This window comes from Capra hircus, chromosome 13 (genome assembly GCF_001704415.2).
Source record: "Capra hircus breed San Clemente chromosome 13, ASM170441v1, whole genome shotgun sequence".
Lineage (NCBI taxonomy): Eukaryota > Metazoa > Chordata > Mammalia > Artiodactyla > Bovidae > Capra > Capra hircus.
The window spans coordinates 9114896-9139757 of record NC_030820.1 but is presented as its reverse complement, the minus strand read 5'-3'; the positions used below and the strand labels follow the sequence as shown (position 1 = coordinate 9139757).

Below are 24862 nucleotides of genomic sequence, written 5' to 3'. Positions count from 1 at the left end.
CTGTAAGGGAAAAGGAGCTGAAGTGCACCACTGAATCAACCACATTGTAAACCAACTATACTTCAATTTAAAAAGGTCCTTAGCCTTAAAAAAAATCCAAATATATATAATGTGTGACTTTAATCAACATTATTCTAAATTTTCCTAAAATATAAGAGGAGAGCAACAATTCAGATTGAAAACAATTAGCATTACATCTGTCCGTCTATCAACTGTGGTACTATATGCCAGATTTCTCACTGCCAGGAATAAGACTGGTATTATTTTTTCTTCTCTGGTAGCTCAGCTAGTAAAGAATCAGCCTGCAATGCAGGAGACCCCAGTTGGATTTCTGGGTCAGGAAGATCCCCTGGAGAAGGGATAGGCTACCCACCCCAGTATTCTTGGGCATCCCTGGTGGCTCAGAGGGCAAATAATGCGCCTGCAATGTGGAAGACCTGGGTTCAATCCCTGGGCTAGGAAGATCCCTTGAAGAAGGGAACAGCTACCCACTCCAGTTTTCTGGCCTGGAGAACTCCATGGACTGTATAATCCATGGGGTTACAAAGAGGCAGACACGACTGAGTGACTTTCACTTTGATTTTTCTATTTTTTCTTGCTGTTCCCTGAAGTTCTGTTTTCAATTTTTACTTTTCATTGAAGCATAAAGTGTATACAGAAGGTGCCTATTCATACATATACAGCTCACTGAATTTCTGAAACTGAATATGCCTGTGTAACCAGCACAAATCAAGGCAACACCCTAGAAGGCCCTTGAGCTCCCTTTCTAGTTACTATCCTCCTAAAGATAATCTTCATCTCAACATCTAAGGCACAGGTTCATTTTCCTGTTGTACTATACGTAAATGAATCTCCCCGTCTTTGGTGTTTTCAATCTATTGTGGTCTTTTAACTGACTGGAAGCCACTATAATTTATTGAGCTCCTGGTTAACCATGTGCCAGGCGCTATGCAAAGCCCTTTACTGCGTCATTATCACGTTCCATCCCCACCATCACCTCACGATTAGGCAATACTATTAATATCATCTCCTTTAAGCAGTGAAGAAGTTTCAAGCTCAGGGATATTAATATTACTCCGTCACCCAGCAGTAAATGTTGGAGCCAGGATTTGTGCTTTGCTTCTCTGGCTTCTAAGTACTGGCCTTTCCCATGGAGGTCTTCACAAACGTACAAAAGACCAAATGTTCCGGAATCACCAAAACCCACAAGGATCTGAGTGCTCAGGAAGCACTGTCATTGAATCTTGTATCTTATATATTTAACTTCAATTATGTACCCACCAAGCATGCTAACTCAGACCTTATGAATTAATATCGAAAGTTGGTACTCTCCTGGCAACATACCTCGTCATCAGTGACACACAAGGTCATACGCATGTGGTTCAAGCATCTGTACTTCTATTCACAGAAAGTAAAACACACTTGCCTGAAGACACTGTCACCAGAGACAGAACTGGGGCTCACTGCTTTGCTCATCAAGCAGTTGTTAATATCCAAAGTATATTAGATATATATATCTAAAGGTATACCAGTGCATATAATGCGAACTTATATTCAGCAATAATTTAAATGTCATGTATATTAAATGCAGGATGGTCCATAATGAATAATTAAAAGTAAATGATAAAATGGGTAATAGTGAGGCATCCTATGAGATTCTAAACAGCCATGAGGGAAAAAGAATGAGGGAAACTTAGTACACTGTTATGGGAAGATATCGCAGAAAAGTATTTCAGGGGATACAGATTTATGAATATGAGTGCATGTTTGTATAAGTGGACATCTGGAAGAAAACATATGTATACATAAGCATACACACACACAAAAGAGGAAGGCAGTTGTTGAAAGGATGTACAACAAGATATTACAAATGGTTTTTCTTTCACTATGGAAAACAGTATGGAAATTCCTATAAAAAACTAGGAATAAAACTTCCATGCTGCTGCTGCTACTAAGTCGCTTCAGTCCTGCCATATGACCCAGCAATCCCACTGCTGGGCTTATATCCTAAGAAAACCACAATTCAGAAAGTACCCCAATGTTCACTGCAGCACTATTTACAGTAACCAGGGCATGGAAGCAACCTAGATGTCCGTCGACAGATGAATGACTAAAGAAGCTGTGGCTAAATATTTCTCAACAATAAAAAGGAACAGATTTGAATCAGTCAAAATGAGGTGGATGAGCTTAGCGTCTCTTGTACAGAGTAAAATCAAAAAGAGAAAAACAAATACCACATATTAACACATACATATGGAATCTAGAAAAATGGTACTGATGAACCTACTTCCAGGGCAGGAACAGAAATGCAGACATAGAGGGTGGCCTTGTGGGCACAGAAATGGGGAGGAGAGCGGGGTAAGCCTGAAGAGAAGCACTGACAGAGATACACCACCATGCGCAAAATAGCTAGTGCGAAGCTGGTCTTTTAAAATTATTAATATTATTTTTTGGAAGCTGCTATTTAACACAGGGAGCCCAGTCTGGTGCTCTGTGATGGCCTGAAGGGATGGGATGGGGGTAGGTGGGAGGGAGGTCCTGGGGGGAGGGGATATATGCATTCTTATTGAAGTGTTGTACAGCAGAAACCAACATGACATTGTAAAGCAATTCTGCTCCAATTAAAAAAAAAAAAGAACATAAGAACCCAAACAGTTGTTTTTCTAACCATTGATACCAAATAAATGTTGATCAGGGAATTTGTGTTGGCAAAATATTTAATAATATAAAATTATTAATTCATTTCATCTGTGATCATAGCACTATAGTGTTTTGAAAGCTTCATCTTTTAGGAGTACATACACAAAATTTTGGATGAAATCAAATGATGTGTGGGATTTGCTTGAAAATAATCAAATGTGAGACAGGATTTCTGGGCAGAGATGGATAAAGAGTGGGTGTGTGTTGATCCTTGTATAGTTGGTGATGGGTGCCTTGGGTGGTCTATACTATTTTCTCTACTTTTATATACATTTGAAATATTCTTTTAAAAAAGTTAAAAAAAGAAAGAGTGATGTTTCTGTGCAAGGATGAGAGGGTCAGAAGAGTCAGGTGTTTTCAATGTTCTTTTGCTTGATTGTATTTTTGTGCTTTTTCTCCATAAGAATACAGTTTGCATTTATAATATACTAAATAAAAGATGAAGAAAATTGTTGAGAAGGCACATTTTGAAACCAACACTCACTTTACTTATATAGTGCTTCCCTTCAAAAATCAAATTCAGAATACTCCTGAAATCACAGGAACGGTTTGCCAACCATGCAACTATGCATTAAAAAATTTAAGCTGATCAATTTTCTCCCAAAATACCATCTCTTTCACTGTTATCAGAGTTACTGCAAGGTGGTAAAGAACTCTATTCAAGAGGTAACTTGGGAAAGTTCTTAACGGTGAATAAATTGGGGGAAAATAAACGTTTTCTTGGAGAACTAGAATCGTGAAAAACTCAAAGCGGTATTTGAGGGCACATCTACCCATTGTTCCTGATTCAGCTCCGAGTTTTTCTTTTCCACTCCGTTCTGTGGAGATTCAGATGATCCTTACCCAAAGGTCAGCATTTCTGTGTTTTGAAGCATATGTAACCTAATCTTTGAGAAGAAAAAAATATTCATTTTGTATAGAAAACAGAGTTAGTCAGTCCAGTAGAACACTGTAATTTTGGACCACCAGAAAAATGCCTTTTTTAATATGGACAGACAGACTTTGTCCTTTGCAATCAAAAAATGAAAGGACAAAGGGAAAATTTGCAGCTGAGAAATGAAGAGTGAGAAAAGTTTCCTCATAACTGTCCTGAAACTCAAAATGTGGACCGTGATTCTCCATCAGGCATTGTCAGAATGGCTGGGGGAAGTATGACTGCAGAAGGGCAAAAGGAGAGAGCTTTGGGGTGATGGAATCCTTTGGAATTCAGCTTGAAGGGGTAGTTACTACTCCTGTGTCAAAAATCATGTAATCATGCACCAAAAAACAAGAAAAAAGCATATTTCAGTGCATGCAAATTAAACAAAAAAAAAAGACAATTCAAAACTCCAAAACATTCTAAACTTCAAGGTTGTTAGGTGTCTGGTGAGCATTCACGATTTTGTAAATGGGTCTGAATGGATGGATGGATGAAACTGTGAATGAAGAAATTATTTTAAAAGTATAAATTATTGAAATACATGTTGTTAAAATAAAAAACTAAAATGATAGAACCAACTTAAATTCTGAGAAGACTCAGTGGGTGTTTTGAGGGAGGAGATTGTCAGGATGGGAGGAGGATCCACAGGTCTTTGGGAGGCTGAGACAGTCTATCTTTGCTCTGGGAGCTGGTCCCACAGATAAGGCTGGCTTGTGAAAACTCATCTAGCTGTACACTTATGATCTGTGCTCTTTTCTCAGTGTATGTGAGGCTTCCAGAAAATGTTTTAAAAGTCTCCCACAAACTTTAAGAACTATTTTAAAGCCATATTACAAATGTCTTTCACAATTCAGTTGTAGGGCAAAATTACCTCTCCTGATGAACCAGTGTGCTTTCTTTCTGCGTCTTCACACCAGCTAATGAGAATTAAGTAATCCATCACTTCAGTTTTTTGCCTTGGTTGTCACAGAATCTGGGGAAGATCACCTGCTTAGCTCTAGGACTTATTCGGCTGATATATTTTTACCTCCCTCCATGTATGACTTCTAATTTTCTAGTTCTGTTTTAAAGATGTTGTTATATATACCTGCTCCTTGTATTATAAGCCAGGTCCAAATGCCTTTTGAAAGTAGATCGAGCATAACTCATAACCTCAAAATAAGAAAGTCGATTCTTATTTAAGAGTTTTAAGAGCAAAGCTTGAAAGAAGAAGGAAAAAAAAAACTATTTAAAAATGAAATGCAACTGATTTCTTGTTCCCCATGCAGCACGATCTTTACTGGCCACTGAGGGAGAGCAGATATGTATCTTTCCTAGATGAATACAGGGAATGGAAATGAACTCCAAGCTTATATCTAAGTAAGTTGAAAAACATGTTCTATGTGTCTAAGTATAAAGAGAGAGAAAGTTAAATGAAAACCCATAGACAGGAGAGGAACAATTCAGACCTTAGACTGTGGAGCTCAGTGATAAATAACAGCTGAGTCTAATTTCATGCATGAGCTTTGTTAAATTAGAAGAAAAATGGAGTGATGAACAAAAGAATCTAAAACAATTGCAGCCATTTGCTCAGATCTGGTAACTGGATTTTCCACTTATGCAAGTCATTTCACGTTCACATTTCAAGCACACTGAGAATGGCCCCTTACAGGCTGACTCCATCAGTTCAGTTCAGTTCAGTTCGGTCATTCAGTCGTGTTTGAATCTTTGCAACCACATGGACTGCAGCACACTTCCCTGTCCGTCACCAACTCCTGGAGCTCACTCAAACTCACGTCCATCGAGTTGGTGATGCCATCCAGCCATCTCATCCTCTGTCGTCCCCTTCTCCTCCTGTCTTCAATCTTTCCCAGCATCAGGGTCTTTTCCAATGAGTCAGTTCTTCTTATCAGGTGGTCAAAGTATTGGAGTTTCAGCATCAACACCAGTCCTTCCAATGAATATTCAGGACTGATTTCCTTTAGGATGGACTGGTTGGATCTCCTTGCAGCCCAAGGGACTCTCGAGAGTCTTCTCCAGCACCACAGTTCAAAAGCATCATTCTCTGGCACTCAGCTTTCTTCATAGTCCAACACTCACATCCATACATGACTACTGGAAAAACTATAGCTTTGACTAGACAGACCTTTTCTGGCAAAGTAAAGTCTCTGCTTTTTAATATGCTGTCTAGGTTGGTCATAACTTTTCTTCCAAGGAGCAAGCGTCTTTTAATTTCATGGCTGCACTCACCATCTGCAGTGATTTTGGAGCCCAACAAAATAAAGTCTGTCACTATTTCCACCGTTTCCCCATCTATTTCCCATGAAGTGATGGGACCAAATGCCATGATCTTAGTTTTCTGAATGTTGAGTTTTAAGCCAACTTTTTCACTCTCCTCCTTCACTTTCATCAAGAGGCTCTTTGGTTCTTCTTTGCTTCCTGCCATAAGGATGGTGTCATCTGCATATCTGAGATTATTGATATTTCTTCCAGCAATCTTGATTCCAGTCTGTAGTTCAGCCCAGCATTTCTCATGATGTACTCTGCATGTAAGTTAAATAAGCAGGGTGACAATATACAGCCTTGACGTACTCCTTTCCCTATTTGGAACCAGTCTGTTGTTCCATGTCCAGTTCTAGGCTTACTACCATGAACATATAGCGGGCCTTTTCGGAGAAAAAACAAAAATATATTAGAACTGATAAAATAAGGTCAAAGTTTGGGTATGGTTTGGGCTACCGAGAAGCTGAAATTATAGAAATATAAACCAGGAGATGCTATGAGGGTTGCCAGAGCTAAAAATCTTCTAAGACATTCCTATTCTTTCATGGTCTGTTACAGTTTCTTCTACTCAGTCTAAGGAAATAGCCTTCAGAGCTTGTCTACATTCATATAATAACTGGGAAACACCATCTTCAGATTAACCTAAAATAGGCTTCCATGAAAAAGTCAACTAAGTATAATTCAACACTGCAAGATGAGATAAAAAGAGGGATGGTCTTTGGAACACATTTCAAAATCTAGATGATTCCAGATTTATTCTTAAAAATCATGAACAATGATCTGACATTTCCATCACTCTGTTGATCCACTAGAATTCAGCATGGTTTCTCAGGCTAAAGAAGTCATTGTGAAATGCCAAGCATGCAGCATTAACCCCAAGTAGATGCCTCCTGGTACCTACAAATGCTTTGAATTTTATGAAACTGTATATGACTTTTTTTTTTTTTTTTTGGTTATGCCCAAACAGTAGTGGTTAGAACAACATTGCCAAAGCACTTACAGAAAAAAGTATTCTTATTACACCCTCATGTGGAACCAATGTTTAAAGTTTATAAATACCGAAAATGTGTCACACACAAAATCACACTTAACTGTGTAATTTTGATTGGTTGAGAGTCAAGAGAAATATAGATGGACTCTCCAGGGATTTATGTTTTAAGGGCTATTCTGAGAATCAGATGGGAGAATGAAACTGTCACAGTTGCACATCAATAAGGTGCCATATAGATAAGGCGACCTAGTTCCCTAAGGACAGGAGAGGGATGGGGGAGGGAGGGAGACAGGTAAATGGTGGCAGTGGCATTCAGAAGGGGGCTATTGACAAAGACCCAAGGGGCTACAGTGTGGGAGGTGTGTGGCTTACAGGTCATTCTAACACATTCCAGGTTTATTCAGCAAATAAAATTTTTTTACTGGAATCATTTATCTTGCTGGGCTTTACAATTTCTCATGGAATGCTACTACTTCCCACAACTATTTATAAAAGAATTATTCAGCTCTCTCATCCTAGACTGTGCTTGTCTTTCTCCGCCTTGATTAGAGAATTAAGAAAAGGCAATTGCAGAAAATATTTTGATGATTTTTCCAGGAAATATTCCTAAGAGAGCACAGTAATCTCGAAATCTACACATGTTTTCAAACATGCTGTGAGCCCTTCTTACAATGAGCCCACTTTTATTCTCAGAGGGAAAATACAAAACAACAAAAAGTTTATTTTAATTAAGAAAAAAACTCTTCTGGTTTAGCTATGTGACAGCATAGTATGCTGCTAATAAAAGGGATGTTCATTTTGTTTTAAACTGACGTGTCAAAATATACAGCTTATAGCTTAGTGATAAGAGGAGAGACCGGAATGAACTATTTCAAAATATCGCAGTTGCAGTAGAATGGTGGGGTATTTCTAACTGTGCTTCACAGTGTTCTGATTTTCTAAATTATAGCAATGAGTTTATTTTCTTTTTGAATAACAGTATCTTAAAAAGTAACTTGGTGATTTTGATTTTGGTATAAGAATATTATTAACTATATTTTTTAATCATGTAATACAGGCTGTTGTTGCTGTTCAGTCGCTAAGTCATGTCCAACTTCTTGTGACCCCATGGACTGCAGCACTCCAGGCTTCCCCATCCTTCACTGTCTCCTGGAGTTTGCTCAGATTCATGTCCATTAAGTCAATGATGCCATCCAACCATCTCATCCTCTGCCGCCGTCTTCTCCTTTTGCCTTCATATTTCCCAGCATCAGGGTCTTTTGCAATGAATTGGCTCTCTGCATCAGGAGGCCAAAGTATTGTATATGTGCATACTAAGTCGCTTCAGTTGTGTCCAACTCTTTGCAACCCTATGGACAGCATCCCACCAGGCTCCTCCGTCCACAGTATTCTCCAGGCAAGAATACTGGAGTGGGTTGCCATTTCCTTCTCTTAAAGTATTGTATACACTACATTTATTTATAATTTGAATTTCCAGTAGTTTAAAATGACTCTCCCTGCATCTACAAGGTCCTCAGATTAAGATTTCTTCTTGGTCCTGTATCTTCCTTCCTCATTCTTTGCATGTTGTTTGATAGTTTGCTGATTGAAAATATACGCTCCATCAAGTACAGCTAGCTGTAAAAGAACTTCTTTAGCAGAATCACTTTTCAGATTTAAATATAAAATGATGAGGTATTCCCATCATTTACGAGAAAGGAAATTGTTTTTAAACTAAGAGCACACAGATTGTAGTAAAATATATATATATATATATATATATATATATATATATACTTTAAAGTTACATCAAAATCATTGTCTATTAATAGACAACCCATTTAGGAAAGGTAAAATTTCCACATTCAGCTCTTCTGAGAAATTAGCTAAATTAACCAGTAGTTCCTACCACACTGAATAAACTCTAGACAGATTACAATGAATGCCAGTGAAGTTTGTTTTTCTTTTCATATTCTGCTTTGGCAGGAATTAACTGTGAAAATTACATGTTAGAAAAGGTTAATTTCAAAGCCAATTTTACTTTACATGAGTATGTTACTAAAGGAATTAAGTATGGTTTTCATTGCAAATTTGGGAATAAGACAAAAGAAATTCTCTCTCAATGGCTAATGGATTTATGATTTGCAATAATGAACACTGACTCACACAAGGGGTTGGTGAATGCTGCCATTTCCAGGAAACTTATCTTTTCCTCTTATCTGGGAAATTGAAGTATTTACTTTCAGTGAATTATTTGTACATAAACAGTTCCCCTTTCTACTAGTTAAAGAGGAAAGAGGTTAAGAAATAATGTTTACCAAGATACAACATAGGTCTTTTTTTTTAACACTTTGAAGAAATTAACATGTTTTTCAAAATCTGTCCTGTGGTTCTCTATGTCCGTAGCTGTTCATGTCAGAATATTGTGGTCAAAATATGTTTAAGAAATTTTATGTTAGAATTGAACAGGATTTATTATCACCTTTTTAAAACTACAGGACTTTTCAGAAAACTTACAAGGTCTATTTTTAATTTCCAGGGGGAGAATAGAGAATGCAGCATTTTCTTCACTTGTCTGCTCAAGTAACCCTTGCAAATTGGTGTTCTAAGAACATACGTTGGAAAAACACTAAATCATTACATGTTTGCAGGTTTAAATAAAAGTGCACCTCCCATCCTCATTTCATTAGGCTTTAGTCATCTAGCCCCTGCTGCTCAGGATATATTATCAATCTGGACACTTCCCAAGTAAATGCCTTCTATATCTGCTAAAGATAAAGAAGCACAGTAATCAATGTTTAATTTTCCCCCTACTTGGAATCTTATAGAATCTGAACAGCTCACTAAGTTTCATTTTTAAAATTAAATATTTTTAATCATAAAGTTTATACCTAAGAGAAAACTGGACATTTGCAATACAATTAGTACAGTTTCCTGCAAAGTCAATATTAAACTTCCAACAAACTAGGGGACATTTTTAAAAGAAATACATCTGTTGACAGAGATACACCTGTGAAAGAAACCAAAGAAAAGGAACAAAGCTTGGGGAAGATATTTGAAAAATGATTATTTCTGTCTCAAAACCCTCTTGACTTGGATAAATCCAAAGAGAAATCCAGAGATTATAACCATGTGATTATTTTTCATTTCAAGGACATCCAAACTGTTTCCAGCTATCTGCAGGCTGCCAGATGTACAAACAGCACCATGGTAAAAATAAAATAGTGGCTATAGTTAAAAAGTACTTCTGTTTTGACTACTTCAACCTAGAATTATAGATTAAAATATACTTTTAAGGGTTAAAGTCCATCAGCACAATTTTAACTATCCACCTTCTGCATATAGTATGCCAAGTCAGCAGGCGCAAGAAAAGATCATGATGATTGGTAGCAATGCAAATATAATAGGGTGGAATAGAATAGAGAGCCCTGAAAGAAACCCACAGGATAGTTAACTGATGTTTGACAAAGGAGAAAAGGCATACAATAGAGAAAATGTAGTCTTTTCAAAAAAATGGTGGTGGAACGACTGGACATCCATAGGCAAAAAAAGAATCTAGACACAGACTTTAAACCCTTCACAGAAATGATCTCAGAATGGACCACAGATCTCCATGCAAAATGTACAACTGTGAAACTCCTGGAAAACATAGGAAACTAGCTAGATAACCTCGGGTTTGAAGATGACTGTTTTAGAATACAAGACCCCTGGTATGATCCATGGAAGAAAGCATTGGTAAACTGGGCTTCATTAAAATTAAAAGCTCTGCACTGCAAAGACACTATCAAAAGAATGATAAGTCACAGTCTGGGAGGATATATTTGCAAAATACATATCTGATAAAGAACTGTTAGTCAAAATATACAAAGAACATAAAACTCGACAATAAGAAAACACGATTTTTTTTTTTAAAAAAAGGTCAAAGACCTTAACAGATATCTCATCAAAGAAGATACACAGGTGGAAAATAAGCATATGAGAGATGCTTCACATCATATGTCATTAGAAAACCACAAATTTAAACAATAGGATCCCAGCACACACCTACTAGAAAGCCTAAGATTCAGAACTCTGACAACACCAAATGTTGGTGAGGATATGGAATAAAAAGAATCTCCATTCATTGCTGGTGGGAATTCACAATGGGACAGTCACTCCAAAAGACAGGTGTTTTCTGTTTTTTTTTCTTTTTTTCTTTTTTTTTTGGCAAAACTAAACATACATTTTGGCAACCCACTCCAGTATTCTTGCCTGGAAAATCCATGGACAGCGGAGCCTGGTAGGCTACAGCCCATGGGGTGGCAAAGAGTCAGACACAACTGAGCGACTTCACTTTCTTTTCTTTTAAACATACATTTACCATACAAGAAAGCAATTATGCTTTTTGGTATTTATTCAGAGGAACTGAAAACTTATGTCCTCACAAAGGCCATATATATATATATATATATATATATATATAGATGTAGATATATATGTATGTGTGTGTATGTGTGTATAAAAACACTCTGCATGATTGCCAAAAATTAGAAACAACTAAGAGGTCCTTCAGTAGATGAATGGATTTTGTGATACATCAAAATGATGGGCTACTATTCAGCACTAAAGAGAAATGAGCTCCATTGCTGCCCTGCAGGTAGGCTCGTCAGTACTATTTTCCTAGATTCCATATATATGCATTAATATGCAATATTTGTCCTCTTTCTGACTCATTTCACTCTGCATAATAGGCTCCAGGCTTATTCACCTCATTAGAACTCAAATGCATTCCTTTCCATAGTTGAGTAATATTCCATTGTGTATATGTACCATGATGTACGATGCAGGGAACCCAAAGCTGTACTCTGACAACCTAGAGAGATGGGATGGGGAAGGAGGTAGGAGGGGGTTCAAGACAGAGGAGACGCATGTACACCTAATGCTGATTCCTCTTGATGTATGACAAAAATCATCACAATACTGTAAACTAATTATCTGCTTGAAAAGAAGCCATGAAAAGAGCTACAGGAAACCTAAATGCATATTTTTAAGAAACAAAACCAATCTAAAAAGGTTATTTAATGTTTGATTCCACCCATATGACAATTGGAAAAGGCAAAATTATAGAAGCAATGAAAAGGTCAGTGGTTGCCTAGCAGGGAAGGAGGGATGGACAGGCAGAGCACAGAGGACTTTCAGGCCATGAAAATACTCTGTGTAATACTATAAAGGTGGATACCTATTATACGTCAGTCCAGACCCATATAGGTAAAACATCAAGAGTGAAACCTAAATGTAAATTGTGGACTTTGATAACAAAGCACTGCTGTAGATTCATCAGTTGTTACAAATGAAACACTGTTGCTGAGGATGGTGTTGCTGATAATGCATGAATGGATGAAGAGGGAAATCCCTATCTCCCACTCAGTTTTTCTGTGAGCCTAAAAATCTGCTCTAAATAATGAGGCCTATTAAAATAAATAAACAACATTTACAGTTATAATGGACTTCTCTGGTGGCTCAGATGGTAAAGAATCTGCCTGCAATGCAGGAGACCCAGATTCAATCCCTGGGTTGGGAAGATCCCCTGGAGAAGGAATTGGCAACCCACTCCAGTATTCTTGCCTGGAGAATCCCATGGAGAATCCCATCCATATAAAAGGGTTACATGATGAAAATATCTAGGTAAGTAACTTTATTCTCTTCTTTATACTGAGTAGTATATATGGATGTTTATTGGCTCCCTGTATCTTTTTTTTTTTTTTGGCCACACTGCAAGCCAGGCAGGTGGAATCTTAGTTCCCCAGGAACCTAAGACCAGGGATTGAACTCACACCCAGTGCATTAGAAGCGTGGAGTCTTAACCACTAGACCACCAGGAAAGTCTTCCTATTACCCTTTTGTTGTTGTTCTGGTAATAGCCATTACTTTTTGATTTGATACAAACCAATCACCACATCTCAAGTCATACTGGTAGGCTCAGAGTAGGGCATGTGACTTAAATAGTTCAATTCAAGTAAATCTTAAGGCTTTTTAAGAACACTCCAAAGGATTCTCATTTTTTTCTCTAACTTTGAACCTGAGAGGTTTTGAACCTGGAGCTGCCATCTTGAACAAGCTGAAATGCTAAGAGTCAGTGTGTAGTGGCTCAAAATGAAGTCAGCGTGGATAATAACACAATAGTGAAACTGTGGTTGCCGACTGCACAGAGTGAGTTTTGAATCCAGCTATAAACGGAGCCAGTCCTTCTGCTGGGCTTAACCAACTACTCGAGAAAATCAATTCCTATTCTTGCCTGAGCTCGTTCGAGTTGGATTTTTATCAGTTGTTTATAACTAGAAGATACACGAGATTTGAAGTCATTCTGTTCATTTCTCCAGCAAGATTGATTCCCACACATGCATGTTGAGAACTTTTTGCTCAGATTAGTGCAAAACTATTTCAAAGTGCAGACTTCGGTAGCATTGAGAGGACACATACTTCCGATTGGCCAATGTGGAACCATTCAGGGGAGGAGTTAATCAGAAAGTGCTAGCCATCCTTCCCTACTTTTTTTTTGGGGGGGGCGCTGAGCTCTGTGTTTGAGGATTCCTGGGAGAAGCATGTCAAGTCTTCATTAAGGCATTTTTCTCTTTGCTCCCATGCTGTGATCATGACACAGTGACAGAAGAACAGTGGCCCTGGACTGGGAGGTGGGGGGCTTTGCATTTTTGGATTCTAAAAAGCTAGTGTCCTCAAGCTCCAACTTTCTATTCATGAGACTTCAGCTAGACCATTCTGATAACTTTTGTGTCACGCCTGCAGAGAATGACCAGGGCGTCTATGAAGTGTTCAGGGTGAAGCCACCTGAAGTTGCTTACATTCTGGGAGAAACAGTACTGGTCAGCCAAGACCTCATGTGCTACCTCACATTCCCCGGCCTCCCTTGACATTCAGTGGGAACCACATAACTGGCTCTGGCCATGATCAGAAGTACTATGAATCATTTCCAGGCAAAACTCAAGGGCGTCCAGCCATTGGACTCTGCTATGGAGCCCCTGGAAGCCATATTTTGAGATGACAAGCATCACAAAGACGTAGACCATTTTCAGTCCTGGTCCCTGAGTAACTGTGTTGAAGGTACCCACTTGCTCACCACACAGTGAGTGCAACAGAGAACACTTCCTTGTGTGGAGCCACTGAACAGTGAGGGCTAGTTTGCCATGCAGCATAATCTAGCACAGAATGGAAAACAATTGTGGTGTACAGTAAGTCCCCTACATATGAACGAGGTCCATTCTGAGAGCATATTTGTAACCCTGGTTTGTTTGTGAAGTCCAACACACTCAGCCTAGGTACCCAACTAACACAGTCAGCTATACAGTGCTATACTGTCATAGGTTTATAATGCTTTCCACACAAATAGTACATAAAACATAAACAAAAATGAAGAAAACATTTTGAATCTTTTTACAGCGTGCCTGTGTGCTCAGCTCTGTCCAGCTCTTTGTAACCCCATGGACTCCTCTGCCTGTGGAATTTTCCAGGTAAGAATACTGGAGCAGGTCGTCATTTCCTACTCCGGGGCTCTTCCCCACCCAGGGATCGAACCTGCATCTCTTGCATCTCCTGCACTGGCAGGTGGGTTCTTTACCACTGCACCTCCTGGGAAGCCCAGTCTTGTAGTTCAGCACCTTGAAAAGTACGGTAGTACCAGCTACACCACAGCCGCTTTTACACTTACATCCTGGGCGTGAAATAGAGATACTCTACCACGGCGCTCTACATGCTCGCTCTAGTAATGCACAGCAAAGCACACAAAAGCAGAGCCTCTTACAGCGGATGCACACGGGCCACAGTGTACGCCAGATACATAAACTCGTGTGACTGGACACACACATTTCCACTTTTGAAAGTTCACAACCTGAAGGTTTGTATTTGTAGGGGGCTGACTGTTTAAAGGCGTGTCATCCATTCCCAAAGCTCAAACCCTAAAAGTCTCCATTTTACTGGTGAAGATATACAAAGGATGAAAGTCATGAGACTTTCTTGAAAACCTAAATGAGACTTTTTAAATATGATACTGGCCAACCCTTGACCTGGTGGGGACGTGATAGGGAAGAAGGGGAAGACACATCCACAGGAAATGCAGGGCTTTTCCTTTCTAGCAGCAGTTTAGAGCCAGAGGCCCAGGCCCTGGGGACCCATGTCTGTGCTCAGTCATGCCGACTCTTCGCGACCCCATGGATTGTAGCCCCCCAGGCTTCTCTGTCCATTTGATTTTTCAAGCAAGAATACTTGAGTAGGTTGCCATTTCCTACTCCAGGGGATCTTCCTCACCCAGGGATTGAACTCACATCTCTTGTGTCTCCTGCATTGGCAGGCAGATTCTCTACCACCGTGCCACCTGGGAAGTCCCTACGTCCAACTACAGTCAAAAAGAAATTTGCCTGCCCAAGCACACTAATGTTACATCTAGCTTAGCTAGCACAATTTTTTTTTTAAATTGAGTTACATATTTAAGATTCAGGAGATTTCACGAAAAAAATCTGAATTTTCAACTTTTCCTGGAGGGTGAGGAGAGGTGATAACTCTGAACCCACATCGTGACCAGGACATCATTGTCTGGAGCAGAAAAGCAGGCTGTTCCTTTAAAGGGGCAATGGGCCTTCTTTTACCTCTGGTCCCTACTGTTAGCCTCTTGCACTTGCTACCACCTGGCTCTTATAGGTATTTGAGTTCATGCTTTTAAGCAGACTCTTCAGGATAGAACTCTCCACTACTTAAAAATTACCAAGCAATTTTGACAGGTCACCACTTCATGGCAAATAGAAGGGGAAAAAGTAGAAGCAGAAAAAGATTTTATTTTCTTGGGCTCCAAAATTACTGAGGACAGTGACTGCAGTCATGAAATTAAAAGATGTTTATTCCTTAGAAGGAAAGCTATGACAAATCTAGACAGCATATTAAAAAGCAAAGACATCACTTTGCTGACAAATGTGTGTCTAGTCAAAGCTATGGTTTTTCCAGTAGTCATGTATGGATGTGAGAGTTGGACCATAAAGAAGGCTGAGCACCAAAGAACTGATGCTTTGGAATTATGCTGCTGGAGAAGACTCTTGAGAGTCTCTTGGACAGCAAGGAGATCAAACCAGTCCATCCTAAAGGAAGTCAATCCTGAATATTCATTGGAAGGACTGATGCTGAAGCTCCAACATTTTGGCCACCTGACACAAAGAGCTGACTCACTAGAAAAGATCCTAATGCTGGGAAAGATTGAAGGCAAAAGGAGAAGGAGGTGGCAGAGGATGAAATGGTTAGATAGCACCACTGACTCAACGGACATGCATTTGAGCAAATTCCAGGATTTAGTGGAGGATGAAGGAGCCTGGCAGGCTGCAGTCCATGGAGTCATGAAGAGTCGGACCTGGCGACTGAACAGCAAGAAGAAGCACCCCTTAAGGGATCGCAGATATCAATCATTCAGAGGAATCCAGGAAAAAGTTAAGGCTTGTGGGCAATGTTCCTGATTTAATCCCAGAGAATGGTTTATATACCGTGGATATGTGCTTAGTCACTCAGTCATGTCTGACTCTTTGTAATCTCATGGACTCTAGCCCACCGGGTTCCTCTGTCCATGAGATTGCCCATGGCCAACAGTGGGTTGCCATGCCCTCCTCTAGAGGATCTTCCTGACCCAGGGATAGAACCCACATCCCCTGTATTACAGGAGGATCCTTTACTGCTGAGCCTCTAGGGAAGCCACACGTTCTAGGTGCCATATGCTGGGCACCAGGGAGGCCATACCTGAGGCGTTAGTCCAGTCTCTTCAAGTAAACTCACCCCAGGTGAATACTTAGACACCCACACCAGCAGAGTGGATTATTCTGACTTTTCAACTACATGACCTAATTCTCCTCCTCTTGATAAATGAGAAAGAAAACTATTTTCATATAATTCATAAAATGATAATAAAACCTTAAATACCATTCAATTGCCACTCACTTATGAAAAAAAATCCAAAAATTTACCTTAACTACGAATTGAAATGAAGTATTTTTAACTAGGTCCAGTATATTTAAATAATTTTTGAAGAAAAACACACCAGTTATTTAAAGAAGAGGATAAAATGCCGTACATGTATTTCTTTCAGTCATTAATCTGCTCAGTAAAGTAACAAAAGAACTTTAAAAAAAAAAAAAACCTAGCTGGCTTCAGAATTTGTATTTATCTTTTTCCATGATGAGAGTAATTTGAGATAGAGGGCACAATTCTGTTTGTCGAACAGATAAGTGACAGTATTTTTATCTAATAGTGATATTTGGATAACCGAAAAGAAGCAGTATAACCGCGGTAAATTACTTGACAATTGCAATAAAACTGCTTTGAGTGTTAGAGACACACAGGTAGCTAGCTGGGGGTTTTGAGATAAGCTGGAGAGTGATGCTTATTCATATAAATGATTAACTGAAGAGTATTTCATTGGGTTAAGCAAGCCGATATGATAACAGGGTAAACTAGGGGGAACGTCAGGAGGTGCTCTTTCTTTTGAGTGACAGGAAATGAGATGGTGTAGCCCAGTTACACGGAAGTGTAAAGACTGGAAAAAGTACCCCCTCCCAAGCATGGATGTCCCAGTCACCATGAGTGAAATCATTTCCAAACTGGGACTATACTTCTTTTCATGAATGAGTAAATGGATACCCACTGATTATTATTATTTTAAAGAACCAACTGGGGTGATGTAATAACCTATTAAACTAATACTCTTTGTTTTCCTGTCTCCACCCTGCCTTTAAACAGATGTCTGTTTTAATAGCCTTAAAACACACTATTTTTCCATAGTCCTTTAGTGCTGAGTTGCTTTATTTTACAGAGGAGACAGATGAGGCTTCAGGGCTAATCAATAGCAAGAAAAAGATTATTATTTGGATTCGTAACCCCAAATATAGTGTGACTTGCATTATAGTAGACCACGAGCTTTTTGCCTTCAGACACTATTGAAAACAAGTCATACCACAACTGACTTACTGCTCAGCTGACAATTCTACTTTCTCTATCTCAAGAAACTAGATACAACAGTATCTCAGAGTTTGAAAGGGTCTCACTCTGTTTGGTATTTTGTTTTATTGCCGCAATAATTAACTCAGGTGAATGCACACACTTATCCCTTCAGACATTCCAAACTATTATCCACATAAGAACATTCTAGGAAGTAATCAGTACACATCCATGAAGTTTGTGGTGCTTCATTCACAGTTATAACCATCTTTATAATTAAATCTGTGTATTTGATCTAAAAGTAACTTTAGATTGCTTCCCTGTTTACCTCTTTAGACCCTCAGAGATCTTAAGGAATTTATTTTCAGATGAATATTTGCATTTGAAATGCTTTCTGATGAAGATTGTCAGAGTCATCTTAGTTACTAGAAAACCAAAAGGGTTTACAGCAGAACCTGGCAAGCAGTGATGTGGGGGCCCTGGCACAGCTCCTGGTGGAAGATTGTTCCATACTATCTTTAATATATTGCATTTCAATTTTATTTTATTTTTTAGTCTTTTATTTTTTTGATATAAATTTATTTATTTTAATTGGAGGCTAATTACTTTACAATATTGTATTGGTTTTGCCATACATCAACATGAATCCACCACGGGTTTACACATGTTAAAAGCAGCTGTGTGATATTCCAGATTAAAGGCTAACTGGACATGGCAATTAAATGCAATGAATCCTGTACACTGGTGGAAAAACTTAGAGAGATTTGAAGATGAATTGTGGATTAGACAACAGTCTTGTATCAATTTTACCTTCCTGATAGTTTATTTAGAGTTCTGTAAGAAAATACTCTTATAATACTGTGAAAATAGTAAGGGATATTTAATATTTAAAGGTTAAGGGGCATGATGTGTACAACTTACTGTGAACTTGTTCAGACGAAAATATAAGCAAATGCATATGCTATATATTTTATATATTAAAATATATATTATACACATACATAGTATACATCTATATTGTACATATCTGTATTGTATATCCACATACATAGGCACGCACATGTGTGTGCATGTGTGTATATGTATAGCTCCATCTCTATATCCTGGTGAATGTCTACTGGACTTCTCACCACTATTCCTGTGACTTTTCTGAAAGAGGGTCTAAGTATATTAAGATACAAAGTTAGGGGGGAAGCAGCCTCATGAAACTTTATCTTCACCTCAAATAATAATTTTGCAAGCATTCCTTATTGTTAGTCCTGTTCTTTTTTCCACATTTTCTGACATGGTACCTAAGAAGAATTGCCCTCTAACGTGCTTTATGCTTCAAAAAAAAAAAAAAAAAAAAAAAGGGCTGAACAACAACAGTGCTTTGTAAACCTAGCTACAAAAAGTACTTACTGCAAGTAACAGTGGTACAATAAAAAAGATCGAAAGTGGGAAGTTGGATAGAAATATATTTTTCAACTGGCAAATGACAGTGGGAAGGCATAGAATGCAGACTTTTTAAGCAGACATGAGTGTACAATCTTTTTCATCATGTAAAAATTCTATTTTTCCTAACACCTAACCAAAAAGTGACCTGCAGGCATTAGCTGTCAAAAAGATATCAGTGTTACACTGCGTGTAGCTACATAGACAGATAGCAACAAAAATGTGTGAAGGTTCTTAAATGCACTATCTGAAAGTGAGGCTGGTCTCGGGCTGGATTTTAATATGCTTAGCCCAGTTATCTTCACTTTCACAGTAACGGTGATGGCAACTGACAGTGTAATTATCTTTCAAGGACTGACTGGTCTAAGAAATATTCTTCTAGCGTGTCACACACTGTTGATATTAAACTGGCGACATGAGAAACCATCTGGAAAAAATCTGGGCATAAGGAAGTTTAGGGGATCTAATCCAAGCTAGGTTTTGGCTGATTTACTTCAGTTCGCTCAAATCTTATTTAATAACATGAAATAACACATACGGAAAAAAGAAAGAAAAATGCCATCCTTTGTTCCAGGCTTGATTAAATGGAATCATATGCAAGGAAAACAGTTTAAGGATCCCCTCATCCAAGGCTCTGCTTTCATTGATCATTTCATTCTCCCTGCTAGTAAGACAAACAATGTGCTCTATCCCTGTGTTTCAAACCATGTCTTTAAGAGGTTTTTATAGGCGTGTATTTCCTGCAAAGCACTAGCACAAGTGTGCAATAAAATATATTATTTTATTCCTTTGATCAATTTCTACCATGCTCTGCTCACCCGTTTATCCTGCTAAGAATATACGTTTTTCCTTTAAACCTGAAAAAAAGAGATTTTCATAGCTGTCTACTTAAGTGAAATATACTCTTTAATAGTTTTAATGCAAAGATAAGTTATAGTCTTCCTTTTAAGATAGCACTACAAATTCTTCTTATGTCTAACGCTTATGAAGTGCATATGAAATCTGAATGAAGCATGGAAAGTAGACAGACTTAGAGGCTTTCCTAGCCCATGATGGAGCAAAGTACCTACGGAGCATGACCCGATGGGACCAGGTATTAACACTTTGGACAAGGTGTAAGTCAGAGACAGAGGAAAAAGCGTTTTTTAGCTTCTGAGGGTGGGGAGACTTTGAGAAGGAGCAGGGGGAGGTTTGCACGGTTAGCCAGCCCAGTACCTCTCAGGCTTCTCCATCTCTCTGATTGACATGATAACAAGACATGTTAATACAAGGTGCCTCTTTCTAATTCTCATTGCAACCACACAGTCCACAAATGATACTGTGTTTAGGGGTGTCAAGCCTCCACCCTCACCTAGGAATCTGCATTTGTGCACTGTCACGCACTCAGACATTACTTTCAGAGTCTGCTCACCAGCCAGTCATAGCAGGAAAGGGATGCTGCCAGTTTTCTTCTGATTTCCTACACCCACCATGTCTACATACTCTGATCTAGCTATGCATGCTTCAGAGCAAGTGTGACGTGCCCTGTGGTATGTTATTAGTATCTGCAATTCTCTGTCACTGGCTCTCCGTAGCTTCATCTTAAAGTACCAGCTTCCTTTTTCAGACCCTTTCACCAACTGTGGCTTACTCATTTTATCTTATTCAACACAATTCCAAAGTCTTACTTTAAGTTCTTCCATGAAGATAAATTTCCATCAGAGAACATATGGGTAAGATGCCGATAGCACATCAGCCTTACTCTGGGGATATTTTTTTAAGCAGTGCTTCATTAGGGCCTACCCTATATAACATCTCAATGATTAAAGATTTCAGAAAAGTTGCTACCGCTTCAAACCTATAAAAAGAAAGAAATCACCTTTAAATCCAGAACATATGGTGATGAGCTCTAATAACAAGTCTACACACAAAAGCATGCACGCACACACACACACACAAATACCTCCCAATACTAATTCCCTTTTTGTCATGCATATATAATATCACAGAAAAGGGTATTTTGGAATCTCTAAGCTTAGATCTAGTAAAGAAAATATTAGGAAACCTGGAAAGTTTAAGTGCTCATAATCATAGCTGCTGGCAAGATATGTGGTGGAAAATGGAACTTTTCATACTAATTAACTGTGTGTTCACACATGGGTTTCATTTTCCACATCGCATACTAGAGGAAGGCCCTGTATCATAAAGGGGTCTGAAATTCCAGAGACAAAAGCAGCTGTTGAAGCTGTATGCAGTTGCTGCAATATGGAGATAGCTAGAAAGACACTCCACACTGGGGATGATGGGGGAGGTGGGGCATTGTCACAAGGGCACATGCTCAGTTGCTAAGTCATTCGTGATTCTTTGTGACCCCATGGACTTGTAGCCCACAGGCTCCTCTGTCCATGGGATTTTCCAGGCAAGAATACTGGAGTGGGTTGCCATTTCCTCCTCCAGGGGATCTTCTTAACTCAGGGATCAAACTCAAGTCTCCTTTGTCTCCTGGGTCCCTTACATTGGCAGGCAGATTCTTTACCACTGAGCTACCTGGGAAGCCTCCTTGTTTACAGTAGATAGCACCAGTGGACATAATTACGCAAAGATGAACATTAATTTTTAAATTCTTTACAAGAATAAGTTTTCCATCCATACTAAGCAGAAATATTCTATATTCAAAGCTTCATTAAGATCATCTCTTCCCCAGTGGTAAGAGAGGGGTCGGTCCCTTCCAGGAATAAGTCAGGCCTGATTATATGCTGACTCAGCATAACCTTGGCACATAAAGCAGCCAAGACTTTGCTGTCAGGAAAAGCACATGTGTCATTGCTGGAAGCTACTAAATAGTCTCTTGTTCAGCATGGGGTGTCCAGCAGAGATGTCGCCTTAGCTCACAGCTCAGATAACACAGTGTTCTCTGTTCTTACTTTAATTCCCTCAGCATCCCCCAGAGTTCACACAGCTACAGAAGAAAAAGCAGACTATTTTCACCACAGTGCAGCTTTCTAATGATACCTCCTAATAAATGACGTAGCATAAAATAAAAGCCAAAGGCACCATCTGAAATTCTACACAAACATTTTTGCTTTCACATTTCTTCCTTGACTCATTCATTCATTTTAAAAACGTGCGTGATTTTCCCAACAGATAAGCGGCAGTATCTTCTGGGCGGCAGATGAGATCCAAAAGGTATCAAGGTCAGGTAGCATGGACAAGATTTAACCTATTATTTAATTTAACCCAGTGTTGCCGAGCAACATAAAGGAGCATGAAGTCGAAGCAGGAAATCACTCCATCCGGCCAGACTCTGGCCACAGTGGGAAACTCAGCTATTAAACTGGTGCAATGACAACCTCACTACAGTTTGCTAGCAAAATTCCAAAAGTTGAAAAAATCTACCAATCTTGGGGAAAAGGCTTTCTGTCTTCTTTCTGGTTCATTTTCACATGCTGTTGGAAAGTGGCAAGTCTAATTGCTTAACTCATGCTTATTACAGTCAAATTCAAGCGACAGTCAGGCAGTCTACTAACATTTTGAAGAATAGGATATTTGGACAAAGGAGGTGAAAATGCTGGAAACGGATGATTCTGAAGGAAGTCACTGCCATGGCCTTCCCTCAGGACAGTCCCTGCCTCCATGTCAGAAGCACAGACCCCCGTGTCCTCTGACTACACTGAAATGAACACAGCATTTACTGGGACACAACCTCTTAGGAGCCTCCCATTTTCTTTTTCTGGCAAATAATATAAGTAAGAGCTAACCTGTGACATTTTAGATCTAGCCATCTTGGAAAATTGTTGACATTAATCATCTAGTTTATTCCTTGCCCTCTGTTCAACATGTTCTCCTGTTGTTTTAAACATAAAGCAGGCTCATTTAAAGTAAAATTACTTGTCTAAGAGTGAAAAACCAAAGACAAGGAAACTATTGACATGTTCAGAAAGATCATGGTCAGTCTTGACTGATCAGGTCATTTATTCGATAAGAACAACACTGATCACTAGTATTATATTTCCTCTTTTGAATAATTATGAATATATGATATCTGAAAGTGAAAGTCACACAGTTGTGTACAACTCTTTGTGACCCCATGGACTATACAGTCCTGGAGTTCTCTAGGCCAGAACACTGGAGTCAGCAGCCTTTCCCTTCTCCAGGGGATCTTCCCAACCCAGGAATTGAACCAGGGTCTCCTGCATTACAGGTGGATTCTTTACCAACTGAGCTATCAAATACTGTTATCTGAAAATGAATGCATTTAATTCAATCTTATTTAAAGTACTAGACTCTTATAAAATAATTCTTATTTTCCTTATGTTATCTAAGAGGAAGGACCTAAGAATCAGAGATATTAGGGAGTTCACTGAAGTGTCTTCAGGAAGTTTCTCAGTAGAGCTAGGGGCAAACTTGGATTTTTTTTTTTTTTTAATCTGGCTGTATCTCATGGCATGTGGGATCTTAGTTTCATAAACAGGAATTGAACCCATGTGCTGCATATTGGAAGCATGGAGTTTTAATTACTGGACAACCAGAAAGTCCCAGATCTCTTTGTTTTAATCCCACACGCAACCTCTTCCCTTCCACTGTTATTTAGCCAGCCACTAATTTGGCAAACAGGCATTAATAGTAAGGCAACCTGGCTGTCTTTTTACACTGGAGGAGACTTCCATGGACTATTATTTCTTCAGTAAAAAGCCTTGGAATTTGACTCAGAAAGTGATTTGCATTATGCCTGTGATGTCCTCAGTTTTGATAAACTAAGTTAAAGCTATTGTAGGTTGAGTACGATGACATATTACATCCATGTAACTTCCAAGCCATGAATCAGTTGAAAAATATATGCAAGATCAAATAGTGATTAGAACATTAGCTTTCTTAGTGGGAAGACTGAACTGGAAAAGGCAGCTTAGAGGTAAGGCCAATACTCTGCCTCCCTATGGATGCCAAGTTTATACCTTGGGATCCACAGATACTTAGAACTGGGTTTTCAGGACAGACACTCAAGCAGAGAACTTCATAGACAATTGGATATGCCTCATCCCTTATCACGGAGAAGGCAATGGCACCCCACTCCAGTACTCTTGCCTGGAAAATCCCATGGATGGAAGAGTCTGGTAGGCTGCAGTCCATGGGGTCGCTAAGAGTTGGATACAACTGAGCAACTTGATTTTCACGTTTCACTTTCATGCATTGGAGAAGGAAATGGCAACCCACTCCAGTGTTCTTGCCTGGAGAATCCCAGGGACGGGGGAGCCTGGTGGGCTGCCATCTATGGGGTCGCACAGGGTCGGACACGACTGAAGTGACTTAGCAGCAGCAGCATCCCTTACCAAGCACTACGAGTAGAAAAGGAATGATCATAAATCAATCTTCTCCCATTGATTTCACTCAACAAAGAAATGTGGACTCATAGATGTTAGACTCTTGCTGTTAAACTAATCATTTCTCCTCTAGGGAAAGAAGCCAGAGGATGACAGAGAATTCATTCAGCTCTTGTCCTAATTCTTTCAAGAGCTGGTAGAAGTTCTCATGTTATGGGGTGGCAGGAATGTGAGCAATGGATGAGGAGATGGAGTGAATGGTTTCTCTGCAGATAAAAATCTACTTTTATCTTAAATGAGACTATGGTTTTCAACATTTTA

The 24862-nt window shown here is 39.1% G+C and overlaps 1 protein-coding gene across 1 annotated transcript in view; it reads right to left on the bottom strand.

The window, feature by feature from the left end:
• The window catches only part of MACROD2 (MACRO domain containing 2), a 2334919-nt gene that overhangs the window by 547006 nt on the left and 1763051 nt on the right, over positions 1–24862 (bottom strand). The gene's annotated exons all lie outside the window — the stretch shown is intronic.